At 39.7% G+C, this 27561-nt stretch overlaps 1 pseudogene; it reads right to left on the bottom strand.

Moving 5' to 3' along the window:
* Positions 1-20946: 20946 nt before the first annotated feature.
* Positions 20947-27561, bottom strand: part of LOC138149354 (alpha-N-acetylgalactosaminide alpha-2,6-sialyltransferase 6-like) — a 70867-nt pseudogene continuing 64252 nt past the window's right edge.

Below are 27561 nucleotides of genomic sequence, written 5' to 3'. Positions count from 1 at the left end.
TATTTCATGCAAATCAATCCATGTTCTTCTTAAGATCATCAAGTTCATCATTTCTTATACCACAGTAGTATTTCATCGCAATTATATAGTATAACACAGTAGTATTTCATCACAATTATATAGTACAACTGTTCAATCATTCCCCAACTGATGGGCCTGCCAACAGTTTCTAGTTCTTTACCACTACAAAGAGAGATGTTATAAATATTTTAGAACATATAGGTTCTTTTCATTTTTCCCTAATCATATTGAGAAATGATCTAGTAGTGGCATTTGCTGGATCAAAATGAGTTTAATAACTTTTTAGGCATAATAATTCTATATTTATCTCCAAAATAGTTGGCAGTTCCCAATTCCACCAACAATGAATTAGTGTCCCAATTTTTCCACATCCCCTCCATTGTTTGTCCCTTCAATAATTTTAGCCAATCTGATTGGTGTAAAATGATATCTCAAGGCTATTTTAATTTGCATTCCTCTAATCAATAATGATTTAGAGCATTTTTCATATTACTATAAATTGTTATTTTTTATCCTCAAACTTCCTGCTCATATCTTTTGGCCATTTATTAGTTGGGGAATGACTCATATCCTTATAAATTTGACAAAATTCTTTATATATTTTAGATATAGACAATCTTTTCCCATAATTTTCTACTTTCCTTCTGATCTTGGCTACATTAATTTTATTTGTACAAACCCTTTTTAATTTAACATTATCAAAATTATCCACTTTACACCTCACTCTTCTCTATGCCCCTTGTTTATTCATAAATTGTTTGGGGCAGCTAGGTGGCAAAGTGAATAGAGCCCTGGTCCTGCAGTCAGGAGGACCTGAATTCAAATCCAAGCCTCAGACACTTAACACTTACTAGCTGTGTGACCTTGGGCAAGTCACTTAACCCCAATTGCCCTGCCTTCCCCCCTCCAAAAAGACAAAAAAAGAGTTAATTCTTTGCCTATCCACAAGTGATATGTTCTATGACTTTCAAATTTTCTTGTAATGTCTCTCTTTATATCTAGGTCATGTATCCATTTTGACCTTATCTTGGAAAATGGTGTAAAATGTTGGTCTATGTTCAATTTCTGCCACACCACTTTCTAGTTTTCCCAACAATTTTTATCAAATAATGAATTCTTATCCCCAAATTGTAAGTCTTTACACTTGTCAAATATAAGGTTACTATTTTTATTTGCTGCTGTAAATTGTATATCTACTCCATTCCATTGATCTACCTTTCTGTTTCTTATCTAGTACCAGATAGTTTTAATAATTACTGCCTCATAATATAGTTTAACATTGGGTACTGCTAAACATTCTTCCTTTACATTTTTATTAGTTCCTTGGATATTCTTGACTTTTTGTTCTTCCAAGTGAATTTTGTTGTTTTTTCTAATTCAGCAAAATCTTTTTGGAAATTTAATTGGGATGGCAATGACTATATAAATTAGTTTAGGTAAAATTGCCATTTTTGTTATGTTGGTCTTGTCTACCCATGAACAATTGATATTTCTCCAATTATTTAAATCTGATTTTATTGGTATTAAAAGTTTTTAAAAATAATTTTGTTTATATAGTTCCTGGACTTGTTTTGGCAGGTATTCTCCCAGGTATTTTATACTGCCCAGGATTATTTTAAATGGGGCATCTCTTACTATCTCTTCTTACAGGACTTTGTGAGATATAGGAATGCTGATGATTTATGTGGATTTACTTTATATCCTGCTACTCTGCTAAAATTATTGTTCCAACTAGAATTTTAGTTGAGTTTTTAGGATTTTCCAAGTATATCATCATATTGAAGAGGAGAGTGTTGTAATAATGTAGGTGAGAAATAATGTGTTTGAATCTAATGGGTGGCTATGAATATAGAGAAATTGAATCTGAGAAATATTTTAGAAGGAGAAATGGCCAGATTTAGCAACTGATTGAATATGTGGAGGAGAATAAAGAGGCAAGGATGACACGAAAGTTATGAACCTGAGAGATTTAAAAGAATGATAGTGCTTTTAACAGGAAAGGGAAATTTGGAATATGGATGGGTGAGGGAATAATTAGTTCTGTTTTGGACATGTTGCATTTGAGATGTCTCTGGAACATGCTGTCTGAGATGTCCATAGATAGCTGCTGATGTGGAAGTGAAACACAAGGGAGAGGCTGGTGCTGAATGTACATGGTGTCCCAGAAGTGTTAGTATAGTTTTAAGCTTTAATAGCTTAAATAATTTGAAGTAACTTAATAGTTTTAAACTTCTCTAAGACTTGTGGGACACCCTATATAGATATGGAAGTTATCTGCATAAAAACATGACAATCAAACCCACTGGAGGTGAGGAGTTCACTAAGAGAAAGAACATATAGAGGGAAGACAAGAGGGTACATGCAGGACAGAGTCTTGGAGAAAGATTGTGATATAGATGATGAGGCAGGAAAGAAGACCAACCAAGAAGTAGATAGATAGGAAAAGAACTAGAAAAATGGTGTCATGAAATCTCAGAGAAGAGAGGGGTGGACAGTATCAAATTTAGCAGAGAGGCCAAGTTGGATGAGGACTGAGAAGAGACGATCATGTTTGGAAATTAAGAAATCATTGATAACTTTGGAAAGAACAATGAGTTTGGATGAGAAAAAAGGAGAGATACAGGCAATAACTTAAAGGTATGGTACATCCTAGTGAACATTTCATATGGATGAGGAAGTCTTGTATATATTTGATGGCATTAGGGAAGAAACTAGCTAATGTGGAGATACTGAAGGTTAGAGAAAAAGAGAAGACTGGAGTCAATCTGTTGGAGAAGATGGGAGGAAAAGGGATCAAGGGCATAATAAGTATATAACCTGACCTTAGCAAGAAGGAAGAGGAGTGGAAGTGGAGGAAAGGAAGAAAGAGTGAGAAATGTTGTCAAAGGGTTTTAATAGAATAGAAGGGAAGAAGAAGGAACCTCAATTTTTGTTGGGGAGAAGGAGGTGGGGGAGGATTGAGAAAATAATTTTTGAAATAGCTTCCAAGGAGGGATGAGATATGGAATCAATTAGAGATGAATAAAATGGTTGTCTTATTGTAATGAAGGGCTAGTTAGAGATGGATAACATGAATTTATAATGTCAGCACAGCTATGTCAAGTCAAGCCAATAAGCATTTCTTAACTGCTTACTGTGTGCCTGCCAGGCTCTGTGCACTGTTGTCATTTCTTTCACCTCTGATCAGCAGCATGTGAATAGGAACTGGAGGAGGTAGACAGTGGGAGTCATCCAAGTTGGGATTTGACAAGGGATGATCATTGATAAGAGAAGGGGGCAATGGATTTGAGAATTGACAACAGTGCCAAGTTGAATTAGTTAACATTAGTTGGCTAATTAATTAATTGATTAATTGAGATTGGGAAGGGAGAAAAGTCAAATCAGACCAAGGATAATGTCTTAAGAGTATATTTTCCAGGTCAGTTGTTTTCCAATGAAATATTTTACATTCTTCTATTTTTTCATTCTTTTGATTTTGTTTTATTGTTTCTTGATGGCTCATAAAATCATTAAATTCCACTTTCCCAGTTCTAATTTTTAAGGAATTATTTTCTTTAGTCAGTTTTTATACCTCCTCTTCAATTTGGCCAATTCTGTCTTTTAAGGTGTTCTTTTCTTCAGTGGATTTTTGTACCTCCTTTTCTGTCTGATCAATTTTGCTTTTTAAGGCATTCTTCTCATCATTGGATTTTTGTGCTTCTTTTACCATCTGGCCTATTCTGTTTTTTTAAAGTGTTATTTTCTTCAGTAATTTTTTGCACCTCTTAATAAGCTGGTGACTCTTTGTTCATTATTTTCTTGTATCACTTTCGTTTCTCTTGCCAATTTTTCCTCTACCTCTCTTACTTGACTTTTTAAAGTCCTTTTTGAACTCTTCCATGACCTGAGACCAATTCATATTTTCCTTTAAGGCTTTTGATGGTCTTCTTCTGAGTCTGTGTTTTGATCTTCTCTGTCATGTGAGTAACTTTCTATAGTCAGGATTTTTTCTGCTGTTTGCTCATTTTTTCAATTTATTTACTAACTTTTAACTCTATGCTAAAGTGGTGCTCTGCTTCTGGAGTGAAGGGGGTATTGTCCCAAGCTCCAGGTTTTTTTGTGCAGCTGTTTTCAGAGGTAATTCTGGGGACCTGTAAGTTTTTACTTCTTCCTAGGTGGTATGATCAAAGGAGAGGTGTTTACTCCTCTCCTGGCCTGTGCTTTGGTCTGTGAGAGACCATAAGCATTCTTTTCTTCCCTGGAACTGTGATGAGGATCCTTTCTCCACCATGACCACAGGCTCTGCTATGTTACTGCTCCTCTCTCCCTGGAACAGAGACCCAGGACTGTGATTCAGATCCAAATGTTGACAATTCAATAAACTCCTACTTCTGGTACCAACAGAGGAACCCAATGTAATCTCCTTCTGACTAATTTTCTGAACACCTTACCATCTGTGGATTGAGAGGTCTGGAAACTGCCCCTGCTGCCATTGATTCAGTAACCCCCAAGGCCTACTGCTGGTTTTCTGGGGTGTTGCCTTTCCTGCACTGCATTTCACCCTCACCTTAGTGCAACAGACCTTTCCTGTTGACATTCTAAGTTGTCTTGGGTTGGAAAATTGTTTCACTTCATCCTTTTGTGGGTTTTGCTGCACCAGAATTTATTTTTAGGCATGATTTAAAGTTGTTTGGAGGGGTTTTAGAGAGAGCTTAGGGAAGTCCCTGTCTTTTTGCTGACATCTTGTTCAGCCTCTAATCAAGGCTAATATCTTTAGAAATAGTAATGATAATAATAGTAGTAATAGTCATAATAATAACAGTATTAGTAGTGATAGAAATGCTAATAATAAAGAGAATAACAATAGCAATAGTAGTAATAGGGCAGAGAAGGAGAAATAGTAGTAGTAATATTAGTAATATTAATAGAAATTGTAATAGTAATAATATTAGGGAGTAATTGTAGAAATAATACCAGTAATAATAGCAATAGTAAAAATAGTAGCAGTAGTAATAAAAATAGGAGGCATAGTAATGGTAAGAAGCATTTATATAGTGTTTGAATGGTTGCAAAGCACTTAACAAAACATTATCTCATTTAATTGTCATAACAACCTTGAGAGGTGTATGCTATTATCATCTTCATTTTATAGAGGAAGAAACTGAAGTAGACAGAGGTTGCTATTTGCCCAAGGCCACATAGCTAACAAGTGTCTCTAAGACAGCATTTGAATTTAAGCCTTCCTGACTCCAACTTTAGTAAACTATGCACTGCACCACCTATGAAATACCAGGGTTCCACACCTTGATGCAGTCAGCATTCAGTCATTCATCTACAGGAGCATCTATTAAAAACTTTTCCTCAATAGGGAACTCCTGTGGCACTTGAAATTTGCACAAGATTTCCTCCACAAGGGCAGTGAACAATTTTGGGGAGCCCATGCCTTTCCATTTGATTCCTTATCAGATATTGAGACACTCATTGACTAGCTATGGCTGTGATCAGATCTGTCATTGAAACTTTCTTGCATGATCTTAGTAGAAATCTAAGAGATATCTTGGTGGAAGAGTACCACATTTGGTATTTCTGACTCCATTATGGGAACTGATTTTCTCAGAGATCATAAGAACCAATGGTGAGTTGTGTTCAAAGATGTGAGTCGTTCAAAGATCCTATGATATGGGGTCTTCCCCTCCCTCAGTGTGGCTTTATATATTCATGCCATGTAATTTGAAACTGGAAGGAACTGTATCTACTGGTAAAACATACATCAATATAGTCAGAGAACCAGAAATAACCCAAACATCTTGAGAATCTGGAGGAGAATCTGTATCTGTTCTTTTGTAACCTTCTTAAAACCAAGCGGGCACCATACTGAAATAGGAATGTATGTGTGGGTGTGTGTTAAAGCTCCCTAGGTGCACTTTTTAGAGCCTTTTGGTTTAAATGAAATAATTTTACAGCCCATTACAGTGGAAATTTCATTTACTTTCTATAGAGAACTCCCAGAGTACATGTCTCTCCTTACTGAGCAGTCTATATAATGCACGTACTCTTTTCTTTCCAGTGAGATCTTGTTCTATTAGGCTGGTTTTAAGTTCATTAACTGAACGCATGCTCTTAGATTTTGGCATAGGGGAATGTAGCTTTAGGTATATCTATCAGTATGGTCCAAAGAGCCAGAAGCTCAGTGTCACTTGAAATCCTTCTTATGTATTCAGCCATTCATTTTCAGCAATCAATGAATGCCTTTAGAAGGCTAAGAGACAAGTCTGATTGTCAATATCAATTGATTCAACTCTTAAAATATTTACCAATCACTTAGAACAGAGCCTTGAACTGGGCACCTAGAGGATGCCTGTGGTGAAGGGATGGACATAGAGGAGATGGTTGGCCAGGCTCCTGCCCCTAAGGGATTTATAATCCAATCTGGGGGCAGAACTGCTATGTAGAAAAAACAAGGGACTCTTTTACAAGGCAACTGGCAAAATCCTCTCATGAAGTCGTCCTCTTCCCCATGGAGTTGAAGTGGCCTTGGGCTCTTAATGTTTATGTCAGCTGAGTATAAACTCTGACGGATCCAATCAAATTGGAAGGGTTCCAGGTCTGGACTGTGTCTATCATCAAAGACTAATTAGTGGGAGAGAAGCTCATTGACTGAGGGCCAGAACAACTCCTGAAGACAGTCTTTCTACTAAGATATAAAAGAGTCACTAGCTATACAAGTGGTGGGAATAGTCAGACCAATAATAGATCTTTGATATATTGAAGTATGATAATGCTAATAATAATTAACATTTAACATAATGCTAATAGTAACAATGACAAGAACAATAATATACAAATTAAGAATAGAGTATTAAGGAACACCAGGCAATAATGAGCTAATTGACCAGTAAGTACTCATTAAATGTTTATTTATTGTGTGACACTGAGAAACACAGGAAAGGAAATACAAGAAAAAGAGAAGGTTTGGTAGAATCAGATGGGTTTTAGTCAGGAAGAGGAAATGTTTGTTTTGTTTTGTTTTGGAGGACAATTGGGGTTAAGTGACTTGCCCAAGGTCACATGGCAAGTTTTTGTGTTAAGTGTCTGAAGCTGGATTTGAACTCAGGTCCTCCTGACTCCAGGGCCAGTGCTCTATTCACTGCACCACCTAGCTGCCCCAGTTTGTTTTGTTTTTTGCTTAAAAGGTAACTTGCTGTGTATATCTGCCATACAACTGGAATTGGAAACCAGAATACGTTTGTTATTACTACCAATGCCTAAAAATGATCTCATTTGAAGAAAGATGGTAAGGAACTTTAGACTACACTGGCCAAAGAGGGGCTATATATGGCAGGTGCTGGAGATTCAGAAGTTCATTTAAATAAGTACTTGGTAAGTGCCTTCTCTGGGCAATACAATGGAGATGAAAACTTTTCAGAATATTCCCCTTCTCTGTGTCTATTGATCTGAAGTTTATCAGCAAACTAATACTCCAAACTGTTTTTGATTTATTCAGTACTTTTTTTATTTAATGAAGGTTTGATTCTGGTTTGGATATTTGCTAGTTTCTTGATCACAATCAATTCATTTAACCTTTTAGAGCCTCAGCTTCCTCATCTGTAAAATAGGGACAGTCATGGCCACAGTTCCTCTCTTACAGGAGTGTAGTAAAATTGAATGAAGTCAGGAAGACACAGTGCCTCACAAACTTTAAGTGTTTTATCAGGTGTCTCAATAATCTTAGTTAAGGTTTAAGTTACTAAAACTCAAAACTGCATTAAGACTTTTGTGATACTTTATATAAATTATAGCTTTTATTTATCTATTTGCTTTTTTTGGAGGGCAATTGGGGTTAAGTGACTTGCCTAAGGTCACACAGCTAGTAAGTGTATCAAGTGTCTGAGGCTGGATTTGAACTCAGGTCCTCCTTACTCCAGGGCCAGTGCTCTATTCACTGTGCCACATAGCCTCCCCTAAATTATACCTTTTATTATTCTCATATTATTGGTGTTTTTAAAATAACATTTTATTTTTTTCTTTTATTTTTATATTATCTAAATTTCCCCCATATCCTTCCCTCTCCCTCCCCTCCCAGGGGATAGTCCTTTATAATGAAGAATTCAAAAAAGAAGAAAAGAAAAAAATAACAAAAACAATCAAAATCTTAAAAAAAATCTGACATCATATGCAATCTTCTACACCCATGTAGAAACACTTCTACACCTACACTCATCTCTGCCAAGGAGTCAGGAATGGGAGGTGTCTTCTCCTATATCCTTTGGGACCAAGTTTATCCTCTATAATTTTACATTATTCTTTAAAAAAAGACTCCCTATCTTATCCAGGTTGAAAATACAGGGACTTACAAACCTAATCATGCTAATGGCATGAGAATTTTGACTTGCTTTATTTTGACCTGAAGACAAGCTCAAGAAGTCTACCAACCTCGGTCTCCCAGCTAGCTTGGATTGTAGGAGCTGTGTTTTTTTTTGCAATATTAATTTTTAATTGTTTTGTGGTTCTTTGTATTTTAATACCAATTTTATATATTTTATATTTTTAAATTTATTTCATTTAATTATCATAACAACCTTGAGAGGTGGATGCTATTATCATCTTCATTTTATAGAGGAAGAAACTGAAGTAGTTTAAACTCTCAGAGTTTATACTCAATTGGTATAAACATTAAGAGTCCAAGGCCACTTCAACTCCATGGGGAAGAGGATGACTTCATGAGAAGATTTTGCTCGTTGCCTTGTAAAAGAGTCCCTTGCTTTTTCTACATAGCAGTTCTGCCCCCAAATTGATATATATATATATATATATATTTGTATTATACAAATATATTTTTATATTTTATGTATAGCTTTACTGTTTTTGTTTATTTTGCATTATTTAATATAGTCATCATATTTGTCATTTCTTATAGCATGACAATATTCTATTATATCCATGCACAACAAATTGTTTATTCATCCCCAGCCAATGGCCATATATTTCTAGTTCTTAATACAAAAAGTGCTGCTAAAAATATTCTGGCATATATAGAGCCTTTGTTTTTGTCAGTGATCTTCTTGGGACCTGATGGTGGAATCTCTGGGTCAAAGTGTATGGGTATGATAACCACTTTGTTTACATAATTCCAAATTGCTTTCCAGAATGTTGAATTAATTTATAACTTCACCGACAGGGCGTTAGTATACCTATTTTTCGAAAATCCCTCCAACATGGATTATTTCCTCTCTTTTAATCCGCCAAGTTACTATTACTATTATCATAATTACTGCTAAATTATGATGAATGCTTATTGTCCAGACTACGATATTCAGTTTGATGGACGACCTATAGAGCTCACACACTAGAATAAATATCTAAGATAGACGTTATAATGGAAAATGCATTTTGTCCAGCATTGAGCAAGTGGGAAGTAGGTTGGATTGTTTTGGGGAAATTACAAAGTTCTTTCTGTGACCCCAAACTCCTCTCTAAACAAAGACCCACCTTTTTACACAAATATTCTGTTGGTCCATGGCTACAAGTCAGAAAATAATAGTTTCAGAAGAACTGAAAATAAATATCACCCAGAGAGCAATGGAAAGGAATATGGTAGTTGTGAGCAAGCTGAAAATACATTACAACTAAGGAGAAGTATAGTAAATGATGTTATTGAATAAATTATGGATTAAAAGAAGATGGGATATTCATATGGTAAGGGTGAGGGATGACCAGAGGCCAGCTGGTGTGCTCTTTTGTGATGCAAAAGGCAGCAAGATACCCTCTTCCCCTTTAGGTAATGACATTACTTCATGTGATATGTTCTAGGCTCTACCTAACACATCCCCATTCCCACCCCAGAGGCAAACTTATGGGAAGACATGGACAAGAATCACATAGGATGGGCAGGAATAGATAGGTCATAATCTGCATACTTAGAAGGCATACCCATATCATTGAAATAATGGATCCATTTTAATATTCGAGGATAATAATGTTGATGATGCGATTAGAGTTTCTTGAGAGGTAACATGTCATACAAAATGAATAGAGGAGATCCCTTTGGAGTCCCAAAGACTTAGACTAAAGCCTTGCCTCTGACAGCCACTAGCTATGTGACCTTGGACAGGTAACTTAACATCTCTCAGATCCCTCTCTAGGACTTTAAGTCACAGTAGAGTTGCTGTTCTCTAGCAATACAGGCAATCTCCTTGTAGAGAGTTCTTCAAATATATGAAATGAAGTGTCTGGACGAAAAAAAATGAGAGATTCTTAGCATATAAAATGGTTGTTGTTTTTAAACAATACTCTCAAACAAGCAGTTAGCTTTGGGAAGAAAGACAAGCACATTTTGTCACCTGCACAAATTCAGAACCCACTTCTACATTGATACAAAAGCCCCTGTTGAAGGTATTTACATAAGGAAACCCTTCCATCCATATTGGAAGTGTCAACGTGGGCATAATATACTAATTTGTTGATATTTGATGGGCCCTCTGGGCAAAACACCCAGTAAATATTTGAGCAGTTGTTTGCATTGTGTGCGCGTCCTGTCTGGTGAACTTTTCTCTCTGTTGGGAGCCCTGGCCTCTGACTGAGGAGAGCAGGGACTGATTGCCCTCATGAACCAGTTAAGCTAGAGTACTACTTCGTCAGAGGGAAACTGTACCGGGCAGAAGCAGAGTCAGAAACAAACTGCGGTCACTGAATATCCTTAATGCCTGAATATCTTCCTGAAGCCTCTGGCTAAACCCCCTGCTGCTTATTTTTCAAACACCTGACCTTTCCACTAAGCTGCCTTTCTTTTCAAAGATTTTTTTTTTTTGAGGGGGGTAGCCAACCGTGGAGCTTAAAAAGTCATAAAACCAAAAGGCAACTTAGGACAAATATTATGCTGGAGCATTTGCTTAAAATCACTTTGGAAAATGTCACCAGGAAGATGTTGAGCCAGAACTTCCTGAGACTTCCCTGGTGACCCAATCCTTTGGGGGGCATCTTCATATTGATCTTCTAGGCTGCAATAAGGAGAGGAGGAAAACCTGAAAAGGCCGTTATTTGTCTTTTCACTGTTTGACCACCCCTTTTCTGTTATTTCCCCAGGCAGGTCCCCCTTAAGAAATCTAAAAGCTGTAAATAAAGTTGGTACTGGGAAACAGCCCCAGAGAGAACTGTGTCTATATCACATTTGATTAAAGTGCTGGCTAATAAGCCGTAAACACACTTGGCAGATGTCTGACTCATACCCTATTGGATGCCTGACAACTTTACAGCCTGGAAAAAAATACAGTGGGCTCTTGGTGCAGGAGTGAGTCTTTTGTCAATGAGCAACCCTGAGCCCATGGAAGACTCTGAAGCTGCTTTCTCTGACCTGCTGATCTTGTGGCTGTATGAGTTAGTTTATTCCCTGCTGTGAAGGATGTGCTGAGTGTGAAGGATGGAGAAAAATGTTATGTTAATGGAAGAATCTGTTTTTTCTTTTGTGTAGGAGATAGGGCATCACACTAGGAGATAGAAGACCCAAGTTTGGGTCCAGGTTCTTTGCTTATGTGTTGTGTGACCCTAGGCAAATCATTGTCAGCATCCTCTTCTATGAAATGGGGATAAAAATTCCTCCCTTACTTAATTTGTAGGGCTGTTGTGAGATCAAAAGAGATTATATATGTACACACATATAAATATACATACATACATATATACACACACACATATAAATATATATACATATACAAATATAGCTATTGGTGGTGGGGAGAGGGATTTGGTATTTAGCCCACCCTGCCAGCTCAGTTGATATATAAGAAGGTATTCAACACCCTTACTTCAATAATTATAGAGAGTTTGGGCTTGTCGATTTACTCAATCAATTAAAGCTATGAACTAGGTATAAACAAGACCTTGAACTTTCTATTGAATCAATCATTTAAAGTCATTTGAACTTGAAAAAGTCCTTGATCAAATTGGAAAGAGTAGAGGTTATAGATAAAGGCAAATGGCAACATACAGAAAGTGTCTTGTGATTGGCTGAAGAAACTTGGTCATGTTCAGTTTTTGTTCAGTTGTGTTCAACTCTTTGTGACCCCATTTAGGGTTTTCTTGGCAAAGATACTGGAGTGGTTTGCCATTTCCTTCTCCACTTATTTTACAAATGAGAAAACTGAGGCAAACAGGGTTAAGTGACTTGTTCAGGGTCATAGTATCTGAGACCAGATTGGAACTCAGGAAGATGAGTCTTCCTGACTCCAGGCTCTGCATTGTAGTCACTGTGCTGTCTAGACCCTCAACTTGGTCATGCTCTCTGCATAAAATAGAGCAGTTTGGAACCCAGGAGATTATGGTGTTGAGCCAGCAGAGAACAGTTCCAGCCAAGTTCCTGAAGCAGAATTGCTTGGGGGAGGAAGATCTGAGCTTCTGTTTCCTCTCCTTACCCCTAGATTGAAGAATTACCTTCTGAACATTGGAGGATTAGAGGATTTGACTTTTCATCAACATCCTAGAAGCATCCCTGAGAATGCAGTGCCTGGCAAATGTGCTTACATCAGCAAGTGAGAGTAAACTCTATGAACTGAGGAAAGGCAGCTTCAGGACTTAACAAGGAACCCAGCCAGAAGTTATGCCATTACTAAGGGAACATCTTGATACTTCTAGCAAAGGGATTTCTAGGAACCATGAGGTATCCTCTTTATCCCATATGCTCCAAGCTTGAGGTCACATTTTCCTGGATTTTGTATGTACTTATAGGACAATATGTCACAGAATTTTGGGCAATGTTTTGTGCCAAGGGGTTCTTACTATACCACCTTGATAAACACTCCTTTTCTAAAAGCTAATTAAGTTTGAATGGTTAATTGATAACCAATGAAAGGAAACACACTAGTGGGGGCTCATAAGCTATGGCATTAGAAAGACACCTTCAGCCATGCTGAGTTTAGTTCTAGGGTCTTGAGGGGAGGCATAGTAGCTTTCTTTTGGGGACCTAATTTGCTAGTACAAGCAAGAGTTGGGATAGCAACCTTAGAGCCTGCGGTAAAGATGTGATCACAGAATGTAAGAACCATATACAAGTTTAAAAAAACCCATGAGAAATGACAAAACTCCATTACCCTTCAGCCCATGTCAGATAAGAGCTAGTTAATAATAGTGTCGAATGGTGGCTGGGTGGTACAAGAGATAGAGTGCAAGGCCTGGAGAAGATAGTACCACCTAATTGCCTGATTTGATTTGAGTGTTAGATTTGAATTAAATGGATCCAGATTTGAATTCTGCTTCTGCCCTTGTGAGTAATGGAAATAATATGGAGCCTAAAGTCAGGACATCTGTATTTGAATCCCAACTCTGTCACTTATTAGTTGTTTGCTCACTTAATCTCTCCATATCTTAGTTTCCTCAACTGTAAAAATGAGGAAATCCTTAACTGGGGTCCATGAATTAAGGAAAAATATTTAGATATCTGTATTTTAATGTAATTGGTTTCCTTTATAATCATATGCCTTTAAAAAGGTTATTCTGAGAGTTGACCCAAGGACTCCACATTACACTCCAAAAAGTTAAGAACCCCTGAGCTAAATAATCTTTAAGATTCCTTCAAGGTCTAAATCTATGATCTTGTGATCTAGAAATATAGTTGAATAAGCACTTTTCATTCTTACCATCTTAGAGTCCTCTTTGGCTTCCTTGCTAAATTTTTATTCTAGGAGAACGTGGTTCAATTCAATTTCGCTTATGCAGGTTATAGATCTGATCTTTGAAAATCCTAGGTCAAAAGCAACACCAGGCTACAAAACTGGAGAACTCCTTGGGAGATCAACATTTCCCAAGTGACATTTTTAGGTCACTCCCATTCATCTATCCCCAATTCCCTTCCAGGAAGGCCTTTAAAATAATCAAGAGCCAGCTTTCACCTTCAACTAGTTAGAGCTCTGCAATAGACAAGAGACCACTAATAATTGGCTAGGAGTGCAATGTTATATAAGTTTATTTAAAGACCCTATGGATTCAGAGTAATATACATATTTATGAAATTCAGCTGTACATTTTTCCCACCCACACTATGGAAACTGCAAATCTCCTAGAACTCGAGTATTTCAATGGTATTTTTTAAAAATAGAGACCATAAATAAACATGTAAAATTCCAGTGTTACAAGCCTGTAATGCTGTCTGCCTGAGATAAGTGTGTGGCTGATTTCACCTCCCTAGTCACCAGGCAGCCAACTGTAGCTATTGTAAAGTCTAAGGATGTAGAGCTACATCTGTCATTTATCTCATGTGTCATATCTAACCATCTTTTAAAGCCCAACTCAATGACACTTCCTCAGTGAAACCTTCCCTATTCTCTTACATTATTTATGAATGACTGTTGTACCAAACCCCAACCTCTCATAGCAATTTGTTTGTATTTCCCTTATGTACTTTTCGTGAAAGGAGAAACAGGTTGCTGAATTGGAAATGATAGGAATCTTGAGGCTGGCAACAGGGGAGAGTTACCACTACACCCTAGAATCTGTAATAGAGAAGTAAAGAAAAAGCCAAGCACACTCTGTCATGTGCCCTAAAGGTTTGGAGAGAGGATTTCAAAGGTTTTAAAGAAAGGATAGGTAGAATCCCTTGATTTAAAATTCTATAGGGGAAATCAGTCCAGATGGTGTGGGAAACTCTCAAAGATGAAATTCTGGATCAATGAACAATTATATAATGTGTGTGTATTATACACATAAGCCACATATACTATGTGCCTGATGCTATGCCAGACAATGGGGATACAAAGATAAAAATAAAACATTATTGCCCTCAAGGAGCTTTCATTTTGAAGACATGAAGATGACCACTTGTCAGATATGCCACAGAAGGAATTTTTGTTTATCTGAGATCACCTCCAACTGAAATTCTGTGACAGAATTACTAATTCAGAGTCAAAAGGGACATGAGAAATTCTGTCTCATTTTATAGATTAAGAAGCTGAGGATTTCAAGTGAAGGTCTGTTGTCAACCAGCTAGTAGGTGGCAGATCTAGGATTCCATTCCAGGCATTCTGACTTCAGAGTCAGCATTTTTTTCCATTACTCATTCTGTTCCTTATGTGTCATATTCATCTACTAGATCAGGAGCTCTTAACATTTAGTCTGGGAACTTGTTTTAAAAAACTTATCTTGATAATTGTATTTCATTGGACTTGGTTTCCTTTATAATCCTCTGTGTTGCATTATTTTATGTATTTAAAATATTATCCTGAGATTGAGTTCATAGACTTTACTAGGTTGACAAGGGGGTCCATAAACTTCCCTAGACTGTCAAGGAGGTCTGTCAACATTACAAGATTGCCAAAGGAGTCTAGGACACAAAAATATTAAGAACCCCTAGACTAGATTGAAAGTCCCATGAGGGCAAGGGTCACATCATATCTAAATTTTATATTTCTCAGTCTCTAGGAACAGTGCTTTCATGGTTGATGCTTAATAAATATTTGAATTAGTCTGAATTTTCTACTCAAGATAGATATAGCTTTAGGGGAAATAACTACCCAACGGAAATAAAGTTGGAGAATAGTCATTAGGTATTTTAATTCAACTAGTCCACTCTCTGACATCCCTCTACAAGCTCTAGGACACTGTGGTGATTTTTGCTAAGCTCCCACAGCTTGGATTGAAAATATATTGATGGGGGTGGCCAGGTAGCACAGCGAGTAAGAGCACCAGCCCCAGGTCGGGATGACCTGGGATTGAATCTGGGCTCAGATACTTACCACCACACCCAGAAATAACTGGCTGTGTAACCTTGAGCAAGTTACTTAACCCCAATTGCTTTAAAAAAAAGAAAATATATTGATGATAGATCAATAGGAGTTTGAAGAGATAGGGGTGGTTATGACTAATTAGGAATCAGGATTAAAAAGACCTCCAGCCAAGGTACCTCTGCTGGTACTTTAGCTATTTGAAGACATTCTTTCCTGGTGTGGGGTGGGATGGGGGGAAATGACTGTACTATATCCTTTATTGGCTCCTCTCTTGCTTTGCCTTCTTTCCCATTCTGTCTCCTGACCATTCAAAATTCTTTCATTTGGAGCTTCTTCTTTTCAACAAATAGCACCCCTTAGCAGGCTCTGTGACAAAGTGCATTGCTCCACTGGCATATGACTTCTGTGAAATGGTTTTGTCTCATTTTGTTCCTAACTCTAAGTTATTCAACAGAACTTTGCCTATCAAAACATGACTTCCTTTGCCCTGAATTGCTGGACACTCCAAGGTTTGCTATTCATCACTAGAGCTGTTCACATGGAAGTTGGCTGATTACACTTTGGGGAAGTTCCTGATCAGGTCGAGTTGAACTAGATCACTTCTGCAGGTCCTGAAAGGCCCTAAGTAGGATCTGGTCTTGAAGCCTTGGCCAAGAGTAGCTCCTGGCCTAGGTTTGGGAGGTGACAAGAGGAGGGGAAGTATAACCAGCACTCCCAACTCTGCAAAACTCTTGGGTGAGTTTTTGTTTGTGGGTCAAGAAGCAGGACAAGATCCTTCATGTATCTATGTTGGGAGTGAAGAGAGAAGGTAGAGGATTGGGAGTGACAGAAAAGCTGGGATATGGCATGAGGGGAGAAGATAAGGAGAAAGAATTGCCTCTAGTGGCTTCCAAATCCATCTGAACCAATCCAATTCAACAAACATTTGTTAAAACACCATTGTGTAGCCCCATACTTGCTCAGTGCTGTAGTATAGATAAAAAGAGAAAGCAAAAGTTTTCCCCTGCTTTCATGAAGCTTACATACTAATAGGGGAGATAAGATAAGATAGATAGATATATACCTGATAATTTGAGAAAAGAAAGATTACTAATAACTTCTCAGAAAGAGGAGTATGTGAACTGAGCCTCAGTGAAAGCTAAAGGTTCTAAAAGGTGGCCATGAGGAGAGTGCATTCCAGGCACAGGGAACAGCCAGTGCAAAAGTATGGAAGCTAGAGATGAAATTCCTGTTTCAGGGAACAGAAAGTATGCCAGTTTGACTGAAAGAATGTATGAGAGGAATAATATGCAGTAAGCCTGGAAAGTATCTTAGAAGTCAGATTATGAAGGACTTTAAATACTAAGCCGAAGAGTTTGTACTTCATCTTACAGGCAACAGGGAGTCATTAAAGCTTCTTGTCCTTTAAAAAGGTTGTTTTGCTGTTGCATAGAGGATGATTAGAGAGAAGGAGAGACTGGAAACCAGAAGTGTAATTAGGAGGCTACTAGTCACAATAGTCCAGGTGAGGTGTGAGAAGGGCTTGGACTAGAGTGATGGGAATGTGAGTGGAGGGAAGGGGAAAGGATATGATATATTGTGAAGAGAGACTCAGTAAGACTTCATAACTGATGAAAAAGAAAGGATGAGAGAAAGGGACATATTGGGGATGATGGGGAGGTATAAATCTATGTAACTGAAAGGATGGTGGTAACCTCAAAAGAAATAGGGACCTTTGGAGGAGTGGGGTATTTTGAGTTATGTTTTGAACATGATGAGATTAAGAGGTTTCTGGATGCATCTATATAAAGATACCTAGTAGGAAGTTTGGTGATGCAGAACCTGAGCGTAGGAGGGGATTAGAACTGGGTGTATGTAACTGGGGATCATCTGCAAAGAGAATTGAATCTATGAGAGCTGATGAAATCACCAAGAAAGAGTGTAGAAAAAGAATATAGTAAGTTATGTGATGGGATATGAATAATGGAGTAAAGGAGACTGAGAACAACTGATAGGTAGGAGGAGAACCAGAAGAGAATAGTCTTTCACAAGCAGAGTGTGGCAAGAATATACAGGGGAGAAGGGTTGTGTACAGTGTCAGAAGCTGAAGAGGTCAAGAAGGATGAGGCACAAAAACACACCAGTAGATTTAGACCCTCAGTAGCTTTTCAATGAGCAGCTTTATTTGAATGGTGAAATTGGAAGCCAGATTTCAAGGATCTAAACAGAGGGGAAGGAGAGAAAGGATCCTACCAGGGTAAAATCAAGTGAGGGTCATGCCATTATATTTGCAGATGGCATTGTTAGAAATTTGGCTATGAAATAGAGGAGAGATATAGGAAGATAGCTTCTCATTTCAACCAATTCATCTTTGTAACTGAGGGATAGTTCTACAGTGTGTCAAGGAGCTCACAGGCTAGCTGGGAGATCATTAAGTCACAGAGGGACAGGAAACAGAAAACAATACAGGACTGTAAACACAAAGGCTAAAACTGTATGGTAGAGTCTCCAAGTACTGGTGGATTCCTGATCTGGGAAAGAACAGAGTGGGCTAGATTAGGCAGAAAGGGCTAGTGGAGATGGGAGGGGGATATTACAAGTGAGAGGTGCAATATGAGGAAAGGGATCACTCTTGTATATGTGGGATCAAGGAAGGAAGCCTGACGGGCACCCGGTTCAAAGAGAGCTGAAAGGTAAGGCAGAAGGCATAGAAAAGCAAAGGAAATTCTGACCCTTACTGGCCATATGATATTGACTAAGCCCCTTCCCTGGTTTAAAATTCCATTTAAGATAGTAACTGCCAATCTGAGCTAGTCACTTAACCTCTCCAGGCCTCAGTTTACTTTTCTGTAGAATGAAGAGGTTTGACTCAATGAGCTTTCAGGTCCCTTCTGGTGCTAAATCTATGAGTTTATTATCCTTTTCTGGGCCCAGTTTCCTCTTCTATAAAATGAGGGGATTAGACTCAAAGACCACTGAGCTCTACTTCCTCTAATCTTAAGATGAAAGAAACACCCAGATTTGGCTATTGTGTTCTGTACAGTGTGTGCAGGTGAAAATGTTGGGGGTAGGGATATGCATAATTCTGAAAACAGCGTACGAGTATAACTCATAGGCCAACGGCCCAGCCTTTCTCACTGCCCTGGAATTGAGAGCTCTGTCCTCTTCCCAGGAGGACTGTGTGATCTCTGTTGTGTCACAAGTAGCAGTGTTGGGCAGCAGGCAATGGGGCTATAAAAATAGCCTAGAGACTGAGTCCAGTGAAGCAGATTATACTTCATTCATTCTTGCTATCAAAAAATTTTTTTGAGAGCTTAATAGTATTTATTCTTGTACAAACCATTATGAAACCACCTTTCAGAGCTGAGGAAATTGGGTGGTGGTGGTGAGGGGAAGGCTCATGCTGACACCCAAGAATGGAATGTATACTCCGTGACCCAAGCACTATCCTAGCCTCTGTCCTCAACCTGCCTTGTTCTACATGCCACACCCCCCCCCATATCCACAAAAGACATACTTCCAGAAATGATTTATCATGTATCCCACAGCCTTCATCTTGATGCTTAGGAATAAGAGGGCATACTGAGTGGCTAGGGACACCCACTCTATCCCTACCAGCTCCTTTGGGGCTGCCATCTTAGGGGAAAAAATAGAGTCAGCAATTAGGTGACAGGTCAGAAGAGAGGGAAGCTGGAACCCAAGTGCTTTCTCTCCTCATTCCCTCTTCTGCTTTGACCAGCCAGTGGCTTTTTGGTTAGTAGGGCTTTTTACCCCTCAAGAAAGAAGGGATGTACATACAAAATTCCAATTGCACTTTGAATCCCCATTTCTTTTTTATGGAATCTGGGTATAAGTTGAGCCTGCTGCCATAAGTTCCTTCCCAAACTACTGGAAAATCATTCAGCAGGGGAGAAGGGACCTCATTGAATTGAGACTGAGATATTGTCAAATTGGGGAGGTGGGATGGGGAACAAATGAAGAAAAGGAAATGAGGCATTGTTGATTTAATTGTCAAGGAGCTTAGCAGCTGTAAAGTGACAGGAAGGAGGATGAATCCAGTTGGATGTTCATCCCCTCAGAAGTGGGATGCTCCCGCTCCTTTCCTCTCGATCACAGCCTTGGGAAGAAAGAGATATTAGAAGGACAGCTGAGCAAGGGTATGGGAGAGGTCTTTGCCTATACTGATAAAGCAGAGTTCTCTAGTCATTAGTTCCCAACCCAAGCTTGCCCAGAGCCAGAAATAGAATAGGAACTGAAGAAAAGAGGAAAAATAAAGGCATGGGGTCAGAAATAGAATGCTAAAATGGCTGGACTAGAAGAGATTTTAGAGATCATTGAGTCCAAACTCTTCAATTTATAGAGGAAGAAAATGAGACTTTACAGAGGAAAAGTCAATTGCCCAAGGTCCAGTAGTAAATCAGCAGGAGAGTCAAGAATAGTGCCCAGAGTCTCAGTACAGGGATCCCCTACAGCATACAATCATTTCTCTCTCCTCTTTTCTTTGCATTTTGAATGCCAGGGAACAGGGAGAAGCAAACACTTCCAAGCTCTATGGAGTGAAGAAAAAGACCCATGGAAAGCTAAGGACTGTACTTGGCTCTCTCATCAGGCTAGGACTAAAGGAACCCAGCTAGCAGAGAGAAGGGGAGGCTGTGTCCTGCTTCACTTAGAAAGACTTGCTGAGAGAACAGGCCCAAGCATAAATGGGCAGGGGCACTGAGACCATTCAGTGGTTTGAACCTGTGACTAGGGCATGTCATATGCCTTTTCTCCAAGATCTTGGCCCAAGTCCCCAGTGTCTCTGGTCCCAGGACCTCTTCTAAAGTCAACTGGGAAAAAACCTAAAAGTTTTTTGTTTGTTTGTTTTCTGGTTTCTCTTTATGGAGAAACATCTCAGGGCCAAAGAAGTCAGAACTAAGGCCTCATGGGGAAAGTCATATCCTTGTCCTCTAATTAACTCAGAAATGGGATCATTGCCCAGGTTGGCTCCAAGACCATTCATTAGGAAATGCACCACAGACCATTTAGTTAAGCTATACCTCCAAGACTATGATTGGCCAAAAGAAACCCTCAAAGATGCCAAATAATCTGGAGATCCTGCCCTCCAGGCTTTGGATAACTAGAAGAGGTTCCAAGACCTACTAGTTGAGATAATGATTGACCAGTAAAATTCTCGACTCCCAGCTGGCTAGGACCTACCTCCTACACCCAGGAACCTACCTTCTGAGCTCTGATTGTCCAGGAGATACTCTTAGGTCTAGTAAGGATGGGAGAAGCTAGTGTTGTAAGCCCTAGACCATGAAGAGAAAACCTTCTTAGTGATGAAGTGGTAGTGACTCCCCTGTGGCTTTGCTCATTCTGGATATAGGTGATACATTCATATGGCCTGTTGGGCTCATAGTAATGATAGGGTATCTGGGGGTTGGCATTGCTGGCTGCAGTAGTTGGACAGCACCATCCCATAGATGTGGACCTGGCCACAGAGATCTATAGCAATTACCATGGTGATTGTCTGTGCTCAGCCAATATTGAGACTATGCTTTCCTGTCTCACCCCAGAAGAGGTCATCAAACTGCTGCATGTGGGGAGGTGAGATGGCATAGGTATCCATGTTCATGTTGGGGAAGGCAAGACCCATGCCCTGGATGACATATAGCAAGCTGCCATTGGGTTTCTGCATTTTTTTGGGATGTAGCCAGAAGATGAACATAATCTCCAGTGTTTTGTTGACAAAATCCTGGGACCCTGTAGAACATGGTACACATTGGAGTGAGCCATAGCTTGAAAGATGTCTTGCTACCCATGTTTGCCTCATAGTCTGTGGTGGGTACATCATTCATGTGTATGGTACACTCTGCCCATTCAATCTCTGGTCACAGCCTCATTCCCAGAAGGCAATTTGAATTGGTGATGATCACATTGGTGACAGCTGTCAGCAATGACACACTTCTTTAGGTTGGGTAACCAGTGGAAGCAGCCTCAAAGAGAACTATGGGGAAAGACATTGTCGACCCTGTAGGAGCTGTAGAGGATGAGGAAGATGATGAACACAAACAGGGCCTCTAGCACCACTGATTGTTGGCTCTTATTCTTATAGTCTCTCCAGCAGAGATTGGGATGGGCGTAGCCTTCTAGTCATCTGGGAGAGGGGAAAATGGGTCACACCTCCCCCAGGTAGCACTTGTACCCAGTACTATCCACATGGTGCTGCAGCTAGTATGCTGGGCCCCCAGCACTCTGCAGCCCCAGAACTCCTACTGGCCCTGGCCTTGCTGCCCATTCTTTTTTTTTTTTTTAAAGCAATTGGGGTTAAGTAACTTGCTCAAGGTTACACGGCCAGGTGCTTCTGGGTGGGTGCTAAGTGTCTGAGCCCGGATTCGATACCCAGGTCATCTTGACTCTGGGGCCGGCGATCTTACTCGCTGTGCTACCTGGCACCCCCCTTGCTGCCCATTCTTGTCATTCTTTACCTAAGTGCTTGCATTCCATTAGCTTGGAAGTTATTGCTCCTTTGGTCCCCAGGCCTAGCCTGTCCTAGGTAGCTGACTTTTCCTAACTTTGGAAGGCAGGAGAGGATTCTTCCTTCGCTGAATCTGAATTAGGTTGCAGAAAGTAGTTGGAGAAATATTAAAAGGAAGTCCTAAAGTGTACAAAGAACAAAGACACTTATAAATATTGAATGAAAGAATAAGCCCAACTAGAAATTTTGCCATTATTCATTGCAGTGTTGGATGAATAATCTGCAAGTTGTTTGAAGAATTCCAGCATCACAGAGGCAGAAGGGTCTTCAGAAACCATCAAGCCCAACCTATACCTGGTCACAAATACCCTTTTCAACATGCCTGACAAGTGATCATTGAGTCTCTGCTTGAAGACCTTCCCCAAGGGAGAACCTACCACGTCCTAGGCAACCTGCTCCACTTTGGGGTGAGCTAATTGTTAGAAAGGTCTTCCTCATGGCAGGCCTAAACTATTCCCTCAGGAACTTCATCTCATTGTTTCTAGTCCTGCCCTATCTGGCACTGAGTAGAATGAATCTATTCCCTCTTCCAGGTGAAAGCTCTTCAAATACTTGAAGGGAGCTAGTATGTCTCTTCTAAGTCCACTCTTCTCTAAGCTAAACACTGCAGTTCCTTCAGCCTCATGAAGGATTTCTTATGGCATGATCTGAAGACACTTCATTCAGTTAAATTCAGCAGATGTTTATGGAGTCTTTCTGTGCGCTCTGCTTTGCGCTGAGCCACAAGCCTTTGGGCTAACAGAGTGCTTTGGATCAGTCAGATCTGAAAATAACACCTCTCTGAAGTGACCATGAAAAACAGGAGGAAGAGAGGATTTCTTTTGTCAAGATTTCAGGAACCCATACATCTGCTGCATGAGTGCAGTCCATCCCTATCACTGAAACTGGGCTTTCAACTCTTCGGTGATGGGCAGTTGAGTGGGTATTGTGTATACAGCTTGGGAACAACTCGAGGAGAGTTTGCCAAGGTGAAGATGGATGATGAGTCACCTCTTTCTCCTTCTTATAAACTCCCATATATCTTGTAGTTTGTGCCACTTGATCCATTAATTATATTCTATCTTGATAGCTGGTAGTCTTTTCTTTCTACAGTGTATCATAGCAGATGGAGTACCAGCCTCAGAGGCAGGAAAACCTGGGTTCAAATCCTGCCTTTTGAGACATACCTCTCTGTAGCCCCCTGCAAATCTCTGAGCCACTCAGTGCATTAGGCAGCTCTGTAAGACTCTAAGTTGTAGGCAGGTGTGGGCTGTAGTCAGTCAAATTTTAAGTGTGACCATTTAGACCTTAAAAATTGCAAACACCATGAATCAGAGCTTGATTTATTGCCTTGTTGATTGTCTAGACTTAAGAAAGTGATGGAGAAAATATTAATAATACAGATGAAACTTAATGCATTTATTTTACCAGAGAGCCAATTGCTGAACATTTATGAGCACATCTAGCAAGGTGTATCAGCAATGCCATATTCACAATGCCTATAGAGATTACAAATATGCTGATATAATTATCCATCACAAAATACGTCAGGTTTGCCATTTGGGGAAATAAACTAGAAAATTTATTAAGATACCAAAAGACTGAGTCCCAAAACCAGAAAGTGAAAGCCATCAGAGTTGTTATGACATTGGCACAGGTAGATAAAGTAGAAAGCACCCACATTTTCAAGCCTTTAAAACAGAACAGGCTACCTCAGGCAAAGGTCCTCCTCTCCCCACTCACAGCAACCACCCAGCGTCCTGGAAGAGCGCAAAAAAAAAAGGCAACTGCCGCCAACTGCCAACCACAGGACCGTTAGCTCGGCTTTTTTTTTTTTTCTTGCTCTGCTATGTCAGCACATCCATGGGGCATGGGAGATCTTTAAATCCCATAACCCTTACATTCGGCCCCAAGATCTTTCATGTCCCTTACTTGGCAAAAATACAGTAGGAATAACTGGTGTCAACAAAATTTCACAACAATATAACAAGAATAGCACACAATAAACACAAAAAAACCATATTTTAGGGTGGGGCTTGAGCACAAGCTCCCCATCATTCCCCCCACCCCAAACAAATGGGGCCCCAAAATCTTGTGGTAAGGGGTGAAGATCTCTTCTTCTATGGCTACTTGCTGCTGAAATCGGATGTAGAGCTGTCCCTGTCCTTAGGGGTCCCATTTGAGAGGTCAGTTCTTAATATGCTTGATGCCAGGTCCAAGGATGACACATCACAGTTGCAGACAGGGGGTGACATCCAGCTTAAGCTATCAGGCATCTACAGATGGAGGGTACCAAGCCTGTGGAAACAAATCTAACAAACAAGGTGAACAAACAAAAAATCAAGAACAATAACCAGACTATTGTAGCCTCACTCACGGTAGAATAAATGATTTAAGGGTACAATTTTGTAATCATCTTCTCCAGAATAAACAATAGTTACAGTGTTATCCTTCCCATATGCTATAATCTCTGCAGCCTTGGCTTCTTCAAAAGCTTTACTCTGGTCAAGTCCCCAATCGAATTCATATTTCTTCCGTGTGACTCTATATAAAGGTTTTAAAATCTGTCCCAAATGTGGAATGTGGTGCCTCCAGTATCCAAACAATCCTATGAACTTTTGGGCCTCCTTCTTATTGGTAGGGGTAGGAAAATCCTGAATCTTTTGTCGGGCTTGAGGAAGAATCTCCCTTAACCCCTTGTTCCATTGTATACCCAAAAACTTCACATTCTGAGCTGGTCCTTGAACCTTTGCAGGGTTAATTTCCCACCCTTTACTTTTCATATGCTCAATTAGAAGGGTCAAACTCCTTTCCACTACTTTCGCATCTTTTCCCTGTATCATGATATCATCAATGTAGTGGGTAAGCTGTACACCAGGTAGCTTTAATTCATCCAACTGTTCAGCCACAATCCTGTGACAAATAGTGGGGCTATGTATATACCCTTGTGGCAAGCGAGTAAAAGTATATTGTCTACCCTGCCAAGTGAAAGCGAAGTGGTCCCATTGTTTAGAGTCTATTGGGATGGTGAAGAAGGCATTTGCCAAGTCAATAACTGCATACCAAGTCCCATCATATTTCTGGATCCTTTCTATTAAGGTGATGGTATCTGGAACAGCAGCATACAAAGAAGGAGTCACCTTATTCAACTGTCTATAATCCACAGTCATTCTCCATGTCCCATCTGATTTTCTTACTGGCCAGACAGGATTATTCCATCTTGTGGTTGTAGGGACTAACACTCCTGCTTCAACATATTCCTTTATAGTAGTGGCAATTTCATCTTGCCCACCTGGCACACGATACTGTTTTAAAGTAATTACTTCAGAAGGTTCAGGTAAAGTGATTGGGTCCATTTTTAGTTTTCCTACTAAAACTGTATTAATTCCTATCTTCCTCACAGCAAATTGGTATCTTCCTTCAGGTAAATTCAGAGTCATGCCTCTCAATATATCTATTCCAATGATGTATTCAGGAATGGGTACAACAACCACAGCATATTCCTTCTTAGGTAACTGCCCAATTTTCCTTGTTATTTTAACCTGTCTGGCTGATATTTCAGTGTCTCCTAGACCTGTGATGGTAATAGGAGTTCCATGTTTAAACTTATCAGGGTTTCCATAGATAAGTGTGGCCTCAGCCCCAGTATCAATCAGTGCCCTAGTCACAGTAGTCGATCCATTCTTCCAATTGATTGTTAAACCAATATGGGGTCTGCAATCTCTTCTGCATATTTCTTTTATCTGGGCTGGGGCTTGGCCTATCTCCTATTCCCCCTGAAGGTGGGGCAAACTTGGATACAAAGATTCAGATTCAGAAATACCTGCGGGGGTGGTTCCTGCTTCCCTGTTCATTCTAATGCTAAGTACCTTTTCTTGGTACAGCTTATGCAGCTCTTCAGTTGGAATACCATCTATTCTTCTAAAGTCCACCCCAGCTCTTAATAGAGCAGTAAACAGTTCCCTTCTTGTGGGTCTATTTTGTCTCTGAATCCTCTGGCTGTTTACTCTTCTCTCTCGAGGCAATTTGTCTTTTTCCCATTCCCCTAAATCGCTTAATTGTGAAATCTTATCCAGCACCTCTGAAAGAGGGTGCCCTATTTCTCCAATTAAAAGAGTCAGAATTAGGTGCTTATATGCAGGAGGAGCCGTCTTCACTATGATATTTCTATGAGGAACTCCTAGGGGGGTATCATAATATGCATTTGCATCTCCAATCAGGATAGCAGTTTTCATTACCTCCTCCTTTAACTTTCTCATACAGTCTCTAAGTGAGTACCAGGGTCTGTCTCCCCTAGGCCACATAGATTCAGTTGGATATTGCTTTTTGCAACCTTCTGCAGCTAAAGCTAGAAGATTAGTTTTGTTATTTCCTCCTTGCATATGGTGATCCCTAAAAGCCTGGTGTACAAAAGGATTCTGACTGATACTTATGAATTTTAAACAGTCCTCATTGTCCAGTGTTATTCCTCCTGCGCCTTCATCAGTGATTCTTACTATCCAAGACACTAAAGACTCCCCCATTCTTTGGGTAAATCTACTCAATATATCAGTGATCTCCTGTTGAGTGAAATCCTCAATTATCTCCCTGGACTCTGTTTTGCCTCGGTGGTTCTCCTGCCTTCTTCTTCGTATGGGGAGAGCTTCTACATTAGGAGACTCCTCATCTAACCTTGTTCCATTCTCCTCACACACATTCTCCTGGAAGCTGTCAGGGCAACTCTGCCCAGCCTGTACAAAAGCTGCATGCACATTCCTTCTGCTAGTTTTTTGCTTCCTTTTAGCTACATGAACAGTAGCTTGCTCCTGGACCACATGGGTCCCTCCAGTTTGCTCTTCTGAGTACTGTGACACAGAAGAATCCTCAGGCAAACCAGCTGACTCCCTAGCCATCCTAGCTCTTTCCTTCAGCAGCTTATCCCTACTTTTACACATAAGGCGATAACTTGTTAGCAGCACCCAGCCTCTCCTGCACACTCCTGCCAGTTCTTTGCCTGGTTCTATGGGTATTGCTTTCAAACATCTTTCCAAATCTCCAGGTTCTCCCTCTTTTAGCCTTGGTTCCCAGTTTTCACAGGGCCCTGTGCTTTTAGCCCATTCTCTGGCTAGAGAGGAATAAGGCAAATCCTCCCATCCTGGAATAGCCATTTCTCCCTCTAAAGCCCCACTGCTTCCAAATAGAGGCCTGACATTTTGTGATCCCATCCTCGTCGCCAAATGTATCAGCAATGCCATATTCACAATGCCTATAGAGATTACAAATATGCTGATATAATTATCCATCACAAAATACGTCAGGTTTGCCATTTGGGGAAATAAACTAGAAAATTTATTAAGATACCAAAAGACTGAGTCCCAAAACCAGAAAGTGAAA

The sequence above is a fragment of the Petaurus breviceps genome, unplaced genomic scaffold (assembly GCF_028583685.1).
Source record: "Petaurus breviceps papuanus isolate PSGF00001 unplaced genomic scaffold, PetGlider_PUasm1.0 90847, whole genome shotgun sequence".
In the NCBI taxonomy this organism is placed as follows: domain Eukaryota; kingdom Metazoa; phylum Chordata; class Mammalia; order Diprotodontia; family Petauridae; genus Petaurus; species Petaurus breviceps.
Note: the sequence above shows the minus strand (reverse complement) of the source record. Positions and strands in the feature narration are given on the sequence as shown.